This window comes from Electrophorus electricus, chromosome 21 (assembly GCF_041902795.1).
Source record: "Electrophorus electricus isolate QZ-2024a chromosome 21, ASM4190279v1, whole genome shotgun sequence".
Lineage (NCBI taxonomy): Eukaryota > Metazoa > Chordata > Actinopteri > Gymnotiformes > Gymnotidae > Electrophorus > Electrophorus electricus.
Window position 1 is genome coordinate 14,489,066 of NC_137517.1, and position 13,435 is coordinate 14,502,500.

General features: G+C 38.7%; 1 long non-coding RNA gene across 1 annotated transcript; it reads left to right on the top strand.

The window, feature by feature from the left end:
* Window positions 1–710: 710 nt before the first annotated feature.
* LOC118240586 (uncharacterized) lies at window positions 711–8,519 on the top strand. The gene is made up of 3 exons (XR_004775499.2): window positions 711–793; window positions 5,154–5,186; window positions 8,428–8,519. It is a non-coding gene; the product is annotated as an uncharacterized LOC118240586 (long non-coding RNA).
* Window positions 8,520–13,435: the final 4,916 nt, after the last annotated feature.

Here is a 13,435-nt window from a genome sequence, read left to right on the forward strand (position 1 = left end):
CCATCACTCTGAAGAAGCAATAGATTTTTAGCAGTCTCACCCATTCCCTGGACACACACACACACACACACATACTCTAAATAACAAAAACAGAGGCTTTAGAATAGAGACAAGTTGACAGTTGTGATCTGGTCTCTTTTCTACTACAGCTATGTGAGTTCAGCTGTGTAGGATGTGGAAGAAGTGGTGGGAAGGTGATAACTGTATCTTTAGAAGTGATAGTGACCTGACCTCAGTTTCCTGTTCATGATACTCATATGCACTCTCCCACATACACACAAATCTCTTCATACTAATATGTACTTCCAATGCATATTTGGGTCTATAAATCAAATTTTCAGTTTTTAATCAGTGTGAGTTAACCTTAGGTTTGGTGATGAGTTGGACTCATTGTTCTACAAAAGGAAAACATTTTAGAATGAATATCTGAAGTTATTCATTGTACTCTGAAACTGGATGTGAGTTTGCATGTGAGTGTTTTTGTGTCTGAGATAAAGAGATAACTGTGGTGAGGGGTTGGCCTCATTGTGTGCTAAATACATACCACAGAAAGAGGTATGTAATATAAAATGGGTAAGTCTCTCTCTCTCTCTCTCTCTCTCTCTCTCTCTGTCTCTCTCTCTCTCTCTCTCTCTCTCTCTCTCTCTCTCTCTCTCTCTCTCTCATGCTCCAAGGTGTGCTTTAATGGTAAGCTGCCAGGAAGTCCTAAACTTTAAGCACAGCCAGTTTGTCAGTCAGTCAGTCAGTCATTATTGCGACAACATGGATCTTAGTCCACTCCCTGTGATACTCAGTGAGTAAATGTTCTCTTTATGTCTTCTTAGAGTGAGTGGTGCTGTATGAAGTTGTTAATATGCAGTCTGAGGATCCTGAGCGATGAGTATTAGAGGGTATTAGAGTATCAGAGTATTAGAGGGGAGATGAGATGAGGGGAGTATCAGAGCTTCAGTTCCATATCAGTGCTGGTATGCAGTAATGTGAAAACGTTTCCTCATTTTATGTGATAGTACCACGAATTAATAGCATTAATAGAATGAATGCGTTTTCTCTGATAATATAAGATAGCTTCCTACCATTCACTATATTAACAAAGTTGTTATGTATATAGGCTGGAAAAATATCCTTTGATGATGTTCCTTTTTAATGGGAATGAATGTCTAACAGGCAGATCAGAATGCTGGTATAAGTGACAAGGAAACCAATGTTTTTGTTAGGGTTAGCTAAAGTTGGACATCTATAATGGCAATTGCTCAGCAGAAGTAATAAATTACATCTCTTTTGCATTACTGCCTGTAATAAATCTTATTACAAGTACTACTGGACTATTATTCTTAGACTTTAGTGTTTCCTTCTCTCCTTCATTTCGGGGGTTTTGGCAGTATGTAATAATCTTGTGTCATATTGTGGTGGCAGCAGCTGCCCCACAGCTGCCCCACAGATCTGCCCCTGCAGTGTGACCGTCATGGCACGGCCCTTTCATCCTAGACTCGTCCCTGTGTGTGTGTGTGTGTGTGTCTTTGTCTTTGTCTTTGTGACCTCGTTATCTGCGTTGTTACCGCGTATATATAAAGTCCTGTTTAGTTGTTAGTCTGTTGGTGTTTGACCCTATGTATGCTGTGTATCAGCTACTTTGTTGTGTGTTAGACTGCCTGTTACATTCTGAGTGTTGTTATTGTTCTTCATGGTTTCATATTGTTCCATGTGCAGTGAACGCCTGTTTGTGAAACATCGGCTCATTTCTGCATCCTGCCATGCCTCACAATCACAGTGACATTGCTGCTCTTTGTAAAAACGTTCACATTTATTGTGGTTTATTTACTTACCACATCGCAAAGCTTTATTCCCAGATAGGGAGAAGATCCTAAATAACTGAGCTGTTGAGATTCTCTGGCTCCATGTATATGACTATATTGTGTTTTGGGAAATGTAGTGGAGACCACTGTGTAAGGAAAAATTCCTTATTGTCCTTAACCCTGTCCCTTGGTCCCACCGTCTACCTCACCTGTGTCTGGATGTTCTTCCTCAGGGCTCTAAATGATATCGCAGATACAATATGTTCAGATGTGATATTATATCAGGTATCTAAACTGAGACAATCGTCTCTCAACAACTCCAGACCATTTGATGTAGCCTTGCACCTATCTAAAAAAACAAACAGCATATGACAGCATAACTTGTGAGCAAATAAAGTTTTAGTACTGCTGATTGAAGGATAGACTGTTTACAGAAAATTGAGTTGCATTGTAGGGAATTCTAACACACTGTTAGTAACTGGGATGACTGGCACTGGTTGGCTTTAAACTGTGTTCAAACTGGTGTGTCGGCCAGAATGCCTTTTGAGGCCTTGAAAGTTCAAAAGTGTAATAACAGGCATGAAAATTGATGCTACAATTGTGAAGTAGAGAGCAGTTTACCCAATATTATGTAAGGCTGTAATGTCTAAAACGCAAATACATGTATTACTTTAAATATCAATGTTTGTAAATTACAGCATGCACAACAAACAAAAAAAAACCTTTTACACATAATCAGTTGCAAATACCATAGAAAGATCAATTTAACCAGTACTTTGGCACCATCTAGCTGCACGTCACCAGAGCAGACTCAGTGACTTGGCCAGGTACAACAAAGGTATGTCGAGGCCATGACTAACATTGATAAGACTACTGACTTAAATTCCCAAACTACCATATACAAATATATGGAAACTCAAGGACTAATACACAAAGGAAATAACATGAAACCTGGTATTATCAGAGGAGAATATGCTAAAAGCTAGGCTAGCACATGAAAGTAAAACGGTTTAACACAAACGAGATATACAGTGTGGGGAACATTAAGCACTATCTGCTTCCTGCAAGAAGTGAGGTCTGAACACATGCAACTGTGCAAATATGTTTAGTCAAAGACACAGAGCTTAACTAAATGATTTAATTATAAGGAAAAACAAAATTAAATAATATTCACTCATAATTGAATTCACATAATTAATAAATCAGCATAAATGTTACATTGCTGCTGGGCCTTTTCAAAAGTCAGTTTGCACTGCCTCAGTCAATCATTTTCTGTATTGCTGGATGCACACCAGTCTGTCACATACACTGTGTGCACAATTATTAGACAAGCATGTATTTTGACCATGTCATAATATTTATGCATATTTGCCAACTCCAAGCAGTATAAACTTGAATGCTTATTGGATTTAATCACATCAGGTGATGTGTATTTGGGTAATGAGGGAGGGTGTGGCCTAAGGAGATCAACACCCTATACCAAGGTGTGCATAATTATTAGGCAGCTTCTTTTCCTCAGGCAAAATGGGCCAAAAAAAAGAGATTTAACAGACTCTGAAAAGTCAAAAATGATGCAGCACTCTATTATAGGGGTGTGACCATAGAACCATCAAACATTTTGTTGCAAATAGTCATCAAGGTTGCAAGAAACATATGCCCAAAAGTAAAAGGCATTCAGTACTCGGGGGCATGCCCAAGGTAAGGGAGGCTGAAACCCGACCACAATTGAACCAGACACAAGACTGGGCCAAGAAATATCTGAAGACAGATTTTCCAAAGGTTTATGGATTGATGAGATGAAAGTCAAGAAGACTCTTGACAGACCAGATGGATGGGCATGTGGCTGGATCAGTAATGGGCACAGAGCTCCACTTCGACTCAAACACCAGCAAGGTGGAGGTGGGGTACTGCTATGGGCTGGTATTATTAAACATGAGCTAGTTGGACCTTTTCGGGTTGAAGATGGACTCAAAATCAACTCTCACACCTACTGCCAAGGACAATGCTCCATCGCATGCATCAAAGTACTCTACTGCGTGGCTAGCCTCTAAAGGCCTTAAAGATGAAAGAATAATGACATGGCTCCCTTCCTCACCTGACCTAAACCCTATTGAGAACTTGTGGGCTCTTCTTAAAAGGTACTGATATGAGCTGATATTATTAAAGGTGAGTTGGACCTTTTTTGGGTTGAAGATGGACTCAAGATCAACTCTTAAAACTTACTGCCATTGCTCCAAAGCATGCATCAAATTACTCCACTGTGTGGCTAGTCTGTAAAGGCCTTAAAGATGAAAGAATAACGACATGGCCCCCTTTCTCACCTGACCTAAACCCTATTGAGAACTTGTGGGCTCTTTTTAGACGGGACATTTATAGTGAAGGAAAACAGTACAGCTCTCTGAACAATATCTGGGAGGCTGTGGGTGCTGCTGCACAAAAAGATGATCAGCAGATTACGAAACTCAGACTTCATGAATGGAAGGCTTATGACTGTTATTGAAAATAAGGGTGGCTATATTGGTCACAGATTTATTTATTTTTAATGCTTATTTGCAAATTGAGCAAAATTGAACGAAAGCATAGCCTATGTTATAAATTAGTAACATACTCTGGATGTGGCTAACTAGCTCACTGGCTAACTAGCTCACTAGTTGTTAACAAGTCAAACACTTTGTCATGTTAAATGGGCTTTTTTATCAGTGTTCTTCAAAGCTGCGTTCTGTACAACCTAGCAACAGTAAATATGCAAGAATGCAGAGCATGAATAGATTGGTCGTTCTGTATCAGCCTGATCAATATAACAAATAGGCCTGTAATTATTTTCCATCAGTTACTGTTACCACTGGTCTCAAACGAGTCCATCTACTCTGCCTGTCCTCCGGAAGCACTTCCTTTGTATTGTGGCTGGATTTGCAGCATTTCTGAAGTTGCATGCATTTTTTGAATTTGCACCATGTTTTGGAAATATAGCGCACGTGTTTTTTATTTTGGTGAATATGCTTTGTGTAATTGCAGTGCTTTTTTTTTCAGTGCATTGGGTTTTCACGGCCACCTTACTTTGCCTTATTTCTATACTTGCGTCCATGCAAATGGAGCCAATTCAGCAAATGTATCAAAGAACAGAAAATGCTCCTTTTTTCAGTTTGTAAATAAGCAGAAGGTTGCCAGTTGAAGCCCCACCACTGCCAAGTTGCCACTGTTGGGTCCCTGAACAAGGCCCTTAATCCTCAACTGCTTCAATTGTATTCAGTCATAATTGTATGTCACTTTGGATAAAAGTGTCAGCTAAATTATTTATACTGAGTGTTTTATTAAATTAACTGTAGTGTTTGATGTTCTCTTTTCCTCTTACCTTTACAGTGCTGATTTTACTTCAAGCTTGGCCTGCTCAAGGTAATTTCTACATGTTCATTCTTTTTGTTATCTATGCAAGTTTTAATCTGTGGATTATACAATTTTAACACATCTGTGCTGAATTGGAGGAGAGGATGCTGTCTATGTGGGGTGTATTGAAATCGTATAATTCACAGCCGAGCATGGATTCCAAGCTCCACTTAGACCATAGTCAGAAAACATTTTAAAAACATAAAAACATATTTGTGTCCTCCACAAATACTGACACTCCTGGTATAACAAGTTGTAAAAGCATTTTTCCACTGTTGCCAAGCCCATCAGCTAGCAACAAGTGTAAGCTAGTTAATATCAACAGATGTTGGGTATGAAAAGTAAGGATGTCCCAATCCAAAGATCAGTATTGGGACAAATCAAGGCATTTTTTAACTGATCGGTATCGGCTTTATTGAGCACGAACCTAAGACAAATAATTTGTCAGCAATCATACAGGTGTTGTAAACGGTGAGCTGAACCAGCTAAATTGTCTGCCTTGTGGAAATATTTTATATTGGAGAAGGAATGCAGTCCAGCAGCCATGTGTAATGTCTGCAATGCAAGCATTTCGTGAGGTGGTATGTCATGAGGTAGAGTTATGCTCAATACTACAAATTTGATATGGCACCTAAAAAATAAACACTCAGCAGAATACAATGAGTTTACTCAGGTTACCCAGGAAAAGGCTCGACCGAAGCAACACACACTAGAGGAAACTTTTAAAAGAAGAGAGACATTTTCTCAAGACAGCAACATGGCCAAAATGAATTTAAAAATTAAATTCATTGGATGACCAGCCTATTGCTGTGGTAGAAAATACAGGTTTTTGTAGTCTTTTGAAGCCATGGTATGTCCTACCCTCTCGGCACTACATTTCAGATATGGCCCTACCGGAGCTTTACAACAAGGTTTGTGAGAAGCTATGAAGTCTTTTATCAGATGTGACTACTATTGACTTTACTACAGATATTTCAATTTGTGATATTTCCCCGATGTCATTACTTCATTGCCTCATGGCATGGTGGATTTACTTCACTTTTGATTTAAAGTATGTGGTATTGTGGGTCTCATACAGCAGATCATGTAAAACAAGCAGTCGAGAGGTTGAACACTTGGGAAATAGACAAGCAAAGGGTCCATGTCATTTTGCAGGACAATGCAAAAAATATGCAAAAAGCAATGGATGATCTGGGGGTACAAAGCGTGGGCTGCATCGCGTATGCACTTCAGTTTGTTGTACATCAGGGTCTGTTTTCCCAGCATAGCATCACAGACACACTGGCAAACACAAGGAAGATTATACGGCATTTTAAACATTCATCACAGGCCTATGTACATCTGGAAGATATCCAGATTGATATGAAAATGCCAGCCAAGCACCTTCATCAAGATGTACAAGTTAAATGTGGCCGCGCTTTCTACATGATGCAAAGCCTTCTGGAGCAAACTCAATCTCTCAGTGTCTATGAGCACAGCCTTTCAGGTACACTGACAGTTGAGGTTTTAGATCACTTTGAAGAACTGATGAGGGTAGCGTGCGCTGAAAGTGCATCTTTAGCTGATGTGATCCATGCTGGAACAGTCCTTAACTGCGTGCTCACTTCTGTGCGTAAAAGCGACGTTTTTGTTCCGGTTCGGTTCGTAAAATACCCAAACTACGCAAGCCTTTGGTTAACTGAAAAAGCACGCTACTGACGTAAAACTGTTACTGAATAGAGCATTAGACCCCCCCCCCCTTTTCTGTTTTATATTGATTTTTATTGGCTGTTGCAGCGCCATTGTTTTGGAGTGACAGCAATTCACACCTATGTGTGAAAGGAGAAGGGGAGGGAGGGTGACTAACACTTAATTCCAGGTGTTTGCAAGAGTTTCCAGGGCAAGATGCTTGATTGGCAGCAGTTTCATCAAATAGAGGAGGCTTAGATGAAAACGTAGACCCCCTCGCTTGCCTTGTTTAGTCATCCCTTTAATGTTTAAAGGTATGTACACCGTATACTGTCAGTGCTTCAGTGTTGTTAGCAGATAGCATAGCGCATTGGTTTGGCGCTGTTTGGTGAAACCATAAGATTGATTTGATGATTTTGCCAATATGTTTGGAGATAATGGAAAGCAAGAGGCTTATTTTAGCTGAGGTTTATGTGGAATTGTTTGATTGCTGCTAGCATGGACTAGCTTGACCGCTAGCATCGATTAGCTTAGCTGCTAGCATAGAATAGCTTCGATGTTTGCATATCAAATCATTAGATGTTTCCATTTACTACTGGAAAAATTAGTAATCCTGCTACAAATCATAAGTATAAATGATAATGTATACTATTTCTTTACAGTATTACAGCATTTACAGTATTTTCCCCAGCATTTACAGTATTAGCTAGTATAGTAGTAGCAGCTAGTACAGTATTTCCCATAATGATGTCAACAATGATGCTATGAAGCCAATATTGTTGTGGAACTTACTAAAGTAACTTACTGTTATGTTTTGGCAAAAAGAAACATGCAAAGTTGATATTTAGTGATTAATAACTTTGTTTATGTTGGAGAGATTTTTGGACCCTTTGGAGAAGTGTAGGACACCTAGTAGAAAACATTGTGTAGATATTTGGTCATTTCATGTATATGCTCAAAACTGTTCAATTTATTACACAAGACCCTGGTGAATCAGAGAATGCAGAGTATGAGTGAAAATCAATCTCCAGCATCAATAGACACATTATACACCAAAAAAAAATTTTTTTTTGACATTTTCTTCTGTATTACATGAGCTCAAATGGAACCTAAATGACAAATAAGCCTGGATGTGAATGGATGTCTTCTCCCAAGTGTCTGCTTCAATTTGAATCCTGAATGATCATTGTGCTATGTGTACAATTTCAGATACCTAATGTTAAAGTGAACAAGTACAAATCATTCAAAAATGAGCTTAAAACTGCCAATTCGTAAAGGGGTTAACCCTCATCCGTCACAATTATAGTACTTGAAATTAGTATTGTGATTATATTACTCATTTAGAGTGTTCTATTTTTACTACTGCAATAATGCACTGCAAGTGGAATTTATATGAGCCATTTATAGACATCTATTGTTTACTTTATTATGTAAAAAAAGAGCTCAGTGATTGTTATATTGACTGTTTCAGGTTTCTGTGTTTGTATTGAGACATTAAATTATGGCTTTATGTATTAATGGCAAGGTTGATATTGTGTCTGTGTAAATTTTCAGACTGCATTTTGTGTTTGCTGTGTTACAGAGAGACTTAAGGTAGTAGTGAGTGTGTCTTCACAGAGCTGGCTGACTGAAGGGGTCTCAATGACTCTAAACTGTGAGGTCAGAAACTTCTCTACAGGCTGGACATTCAGCTGGTACAGAGTTGTTCCCTACAGAAAAGGATTAACTCCAATAAGAAACATGTATGGCATTGTGAGGTATTCTGTAGAGCTCCTATCAGACAGCAGCAGAGGAGCTGGAGGCTCCTACACTCTCGGTCCTGCTGCTCTTCATCACACAGGAGTTTATGTGTGCAGTGCAAAGAGAGAACAACCAGCCTATCAGAAGCGGTACAGCAACCTACAGCCACTATGGATCACTGGTGAGGAAATACGACAGCAGTGTTTGTTGGGGCCTGTAATAATAATGGTGGATACAGGAGACTAGTGCACAGAGTGATGTTTAACGTAAAATGTGGGAACAGAAAACAAAACACATCTTGAAATAAAGAAATGAAACAGCAACAAGTAACTAGACACAGTTTATAAACAGTGAGAGGCCACAAGTGGACTACAGGTAGAAGTGCGAGACTACACACACAGGAAAATGGCCATGCTGCTTCAGAGCACTGCCTGATTAGGATGTAATCTATCAGATAATCTATCAGATAATTTATCAGATAATCCATCAGAAGGTGCAGATATTCAGGGGAGGTGGAACACTGAGGACTGCTGTTTTGGGTTTTTGCATGTAACTTATTAAATGGTTGATGTTAATCCCATACACTCCAAGGCGCCTTTTTTTTTTTTTTTTACATAGTTTTAACCTAATTACTGTGTTATGACTCAGTCTAGGAATGTGAGTCTGTAACATCAAACCATGATGTGATAACAGAGCGCGACTGGTGAGTGGAATGACAAACCAAACAGACAAAGTCAATGTGGTGAATAACAAGTGTTTTATAAAGTGTCAGAATAAACATACAAACATACAGGGGATCAGTGTAACAATGACAGGACGGACCAAAGCCAACAAAACAAACAAAACTTGCTAGAAGAGAACAAGACAGCTATCTACACTCCACCAAAAGAAGACACTCGCTCCCTATCACCAAAACCAGACAGAACCCATTCCTCCAAACACACTGGCAGCCCCTCTTTCAAACACAGTGAGCCACCACCACTTATATATAATTGGGCTTATTAACAATATCCACACCTATAAAGATATTTACAACAGAGTAGATATAAATATGTATATGTATACAGCAGCCAACTCTCAGAGGGAGAACTTTTATCTCATGAGCCAGGGAGCGAATACAAGGTCATACATCGAGCTCTAAGTTACTCAAAGGCAAAACGTGCACAGCAACACCACCACACAAGTCTCTTTCCCAGCACAACCGGCCTCTTCCTCATTTTATCTGGTGAGCCAGCAGGTTGGTGATCCTGGCACAGAGAAGCAACAATGGGACTGGGTTCAAGCGTGAAAGGGAAATCACATACGAGACCTGGCATGAACCTGTAACACAGACACAAAGAAACCAGGGCACACATGCACACACATACATAAAACTGAATAATTTACAGTAGTTTCTGAATAATATACCTTAATATATAACTACAACTTAAACTATGAACATATATACTGTAGTTATTAAGATGTTAAGTCTGTTAACAGATGTAAAACTTGTTGCTAACTGTGCATATTCATTATACAAAGGTAATGTAAAACTACTAAGTGACCTTGTGCCTGTGAAAGGCACTATATAAATTGAACTTATTATAATAAAACTGGTCCTTTTCATGTATAATGTGCTTGAATGATGATTAGACAGTCTTAACACATCACAAATGTATTTTCTGTTTGTAAGGTGAGTCTCCTCCAGCCTCTCTGATCATCAGTCCCAGCAGAACTCAACACTTTAGTGGTGACTCTCTCTCACTGAGCTGTGAGGGACAGAGTGACTCTGCTGGATGGAGACTGAGACGATACACACACAGTGGGAGGCTGTCAGATTGTTCATCAGATTGGGGATCAGTTACAGGATCTACGTGCATCATCAGCACAATAAACACATCCCACTCTGCAGTGTACTGGTGTCAGTCTGAATCTGGAGGGAACAGTAATCCTGTCAACATCACAGTGCACAGTGAGTCTCCATGTAGTTCACTCAACTGTTAAGGGGAAAAGGAAATGCCTGATCACGGAATATTAGGAACTATTAGTGTCTAAGAGTCAAACTGCCCCTGGTAACAGGAATTCTATCATTTTTAGAATTGGTTGATGATCTGAACACAGCAGTGCTTCTGCACTGTTGAGTGTTTTTAGCTGAGGTGAATCAGCTCAAACAGTGAACAGGGCTGTACTGGGGAGCTATTGTTGTTGTTTAAAACAACAATAGCTACAATAGCTAACAATAGCTACAATAAGCTACTTGACTTATAATTGAAAGGTTGCTGTTTCAAGTCCCACCCCTGTCAAATTGCCACTTTTGGGTCCCTGAGCAAGACCCTTAACTCTCAAGTTGTGCTCAGTCATAATTGTAAGTCACTTTGGAAAAAGCATCATCTAAATTCCATAAATATAAGTGCTGTGTGATTTCTACACTGGAGCCTGAGCTGTTCTGTCTGTGCAGCCTAATTGGTCACAAATTCTGAGTAGAGAGACCATCGCACTTGTGAATGAAGAGGAGAGAGTGTAACTGTCTGGACATACTACTGACACAGGGTGATGGTAGAGTTCACTGCTCCTATCAAATCTCTTATGTTAAGTAATGTAAAAGTGCATTACATCAGTCATGACTGCCTATGTTACATTATTGGAAAATATGACCAACATGTCTGGATAGATTAATGAAGTGATTCATACAGTGAGACGTTCATGTTTTACACTCTTGTGGAATGACACACTAAAATCTAATTAATAATTGTACTGTCACAGTAAAACCAAGACCTGAACTCACATCAAGCCTTAAAGGAGCTGTACTGGTGGGAAAGCCAGTGACTCTGCACTGTAAGCTGGAGCAGTCTGCTGGATGGAGCTTTTACTGGTTCAGACACACACAGAACCCTGACAATGAGACCAACACGGCAACAAGCTCCTACACCATCAGCTCAGTGGCGCCCTCTGATGGAGGCCAGTACTGGTGCAGAGCTGGCAGAGGAAACCCAGTCTACTACACACACTACAGTGATGCACTCTGGGTAAACATTACTGGTGAGTAAAAGTATATAACTACAGTAGAAATGTGCAGTTTATTATGTGTGAGCACTGCCTACAGATCTGACAACATTACCATAATTAATTATTAAGGTTATTATTGTTAGAATAACAATAATTGTTATTATTATTATTGTTAGAAGGTTTCACTTGATAACAGAACATTCAGAGCTATGAGTTTGTAGCTAAGAAAACTCAAATTAGTGAAATCTGAATATTTAATGTCAGTATTTTGGGGAACGTTTTCATTTTCATTGATTCCTATTTTGTTGTCACATATTAATATTTACATACTAACAGGTTTATATAGAGTTTAAACTAAGTTTGCTTCACTGTATAACAAAAAATTATAACACGTGACTAGTGCATTATAATATTGACTTCAAGATATAAAGAGTGATTAGATGCTGCAGTGCTGAGCACTAGAACAGATATGACCTGATGTCATGATAACTCTGTTTATGCCCTGTCTGCCACTCTGAGGAGAAAAGTACATACTTCCTTTGTTGACACCAGTATGTGAATATAAAAGGATGTGTGTACAGTGTTTGTGTGGTAGAGAAGTGTGTGTGTGTGTGTGTGTGTGTGTGTGTGTAGTGAAGTGCTGGCTGTTGTCTAGCAGTCTAGCACCTCAGCTCCCCATTCTAGATGTTTTGAATAAAATAATAGTGTATGTTCTTCCTAAATGGGGAATCAGGGAGTTTATAACTGTGGCTGAACTGACATCTCTGGTATAAAGGCATTTAATGGTGACGTATTTACAATGAAATATTTTCTGTGTGTGCATGTATGTTTTGTCAGGTCCGTATCATTCAGTACCTCCATTCTCAGTCCTCAATCGAATCAGTAGTCTACTGGCAGTCTCTCCATATCTGCTAGTGTCCATCATATTGTGGGTCAAATGCTACAGCGCTCATGGTAATACCTCTTTCTCTTTGGTTCTATAAATTGCACATTACAAAAGCCTAAACACATAGAAATAGTCTGTCCGAAGAGGATTTGTCTTAATATATTTAAACAACAGTAGAAAGTAATGTAAAATAGCAGTAGGAGATTATTAACTGCATATATTAACTTTCTGAGGGTCACCGACTAAAATCTGTCACCAAAGCTCATGATTCCAAAGATCTGTGTGTGAAAGATCTCTAGGTATTCCTGTACCACATCTGTACAATTTTCTAGACACAAAGAGCAAAACCCCAATGCTATAATTTAGTAATGGAGCATTCTAACACTTATACGTTTAATCAGTGGTTTTTTGTTTTTTTCTACAGCTAAGACTGTTGAAAACCAAAACCAGAATGAAGTGACAGAGGTGACAAAATGACTTCTATTTGCCTTAAAACCTTTCAGTTTTGCTTTAGAAACTAAATCATAGTTATCCAACCATCTGTCAACCAATTCATATACTGTTTTGTGCACAAATGGTTTTAGGCAAAATAATTGCATTTATCTGAATGTTATTATGTGTGTAACTTTGTCAAATGTTTAATAGATGGGTTCTTTGATGGCTTCATTTCATTTCAGTGTACAACCTTTATATTCTCATTTGGCTGAACAAATAAATAAGCAATGAAACAATTTTTCTATTTATCACACATTGGCAACATAATACAAATGTCTAAACATTAGAATATTAACAAGGAAACAATTTATATTATGTTTATATTATTTTATGTTTCTTTTAGATCTTAGTGCGGCCTTCAACATAGTCGGACACTCTAACGGGCATCATTACCAGTGCTATGGCACAATGTCCATCAATGTACACACTCATGCAAAAAAATATATATTTTTGATAAATTATTTTTGACAATTTTGATAAATAG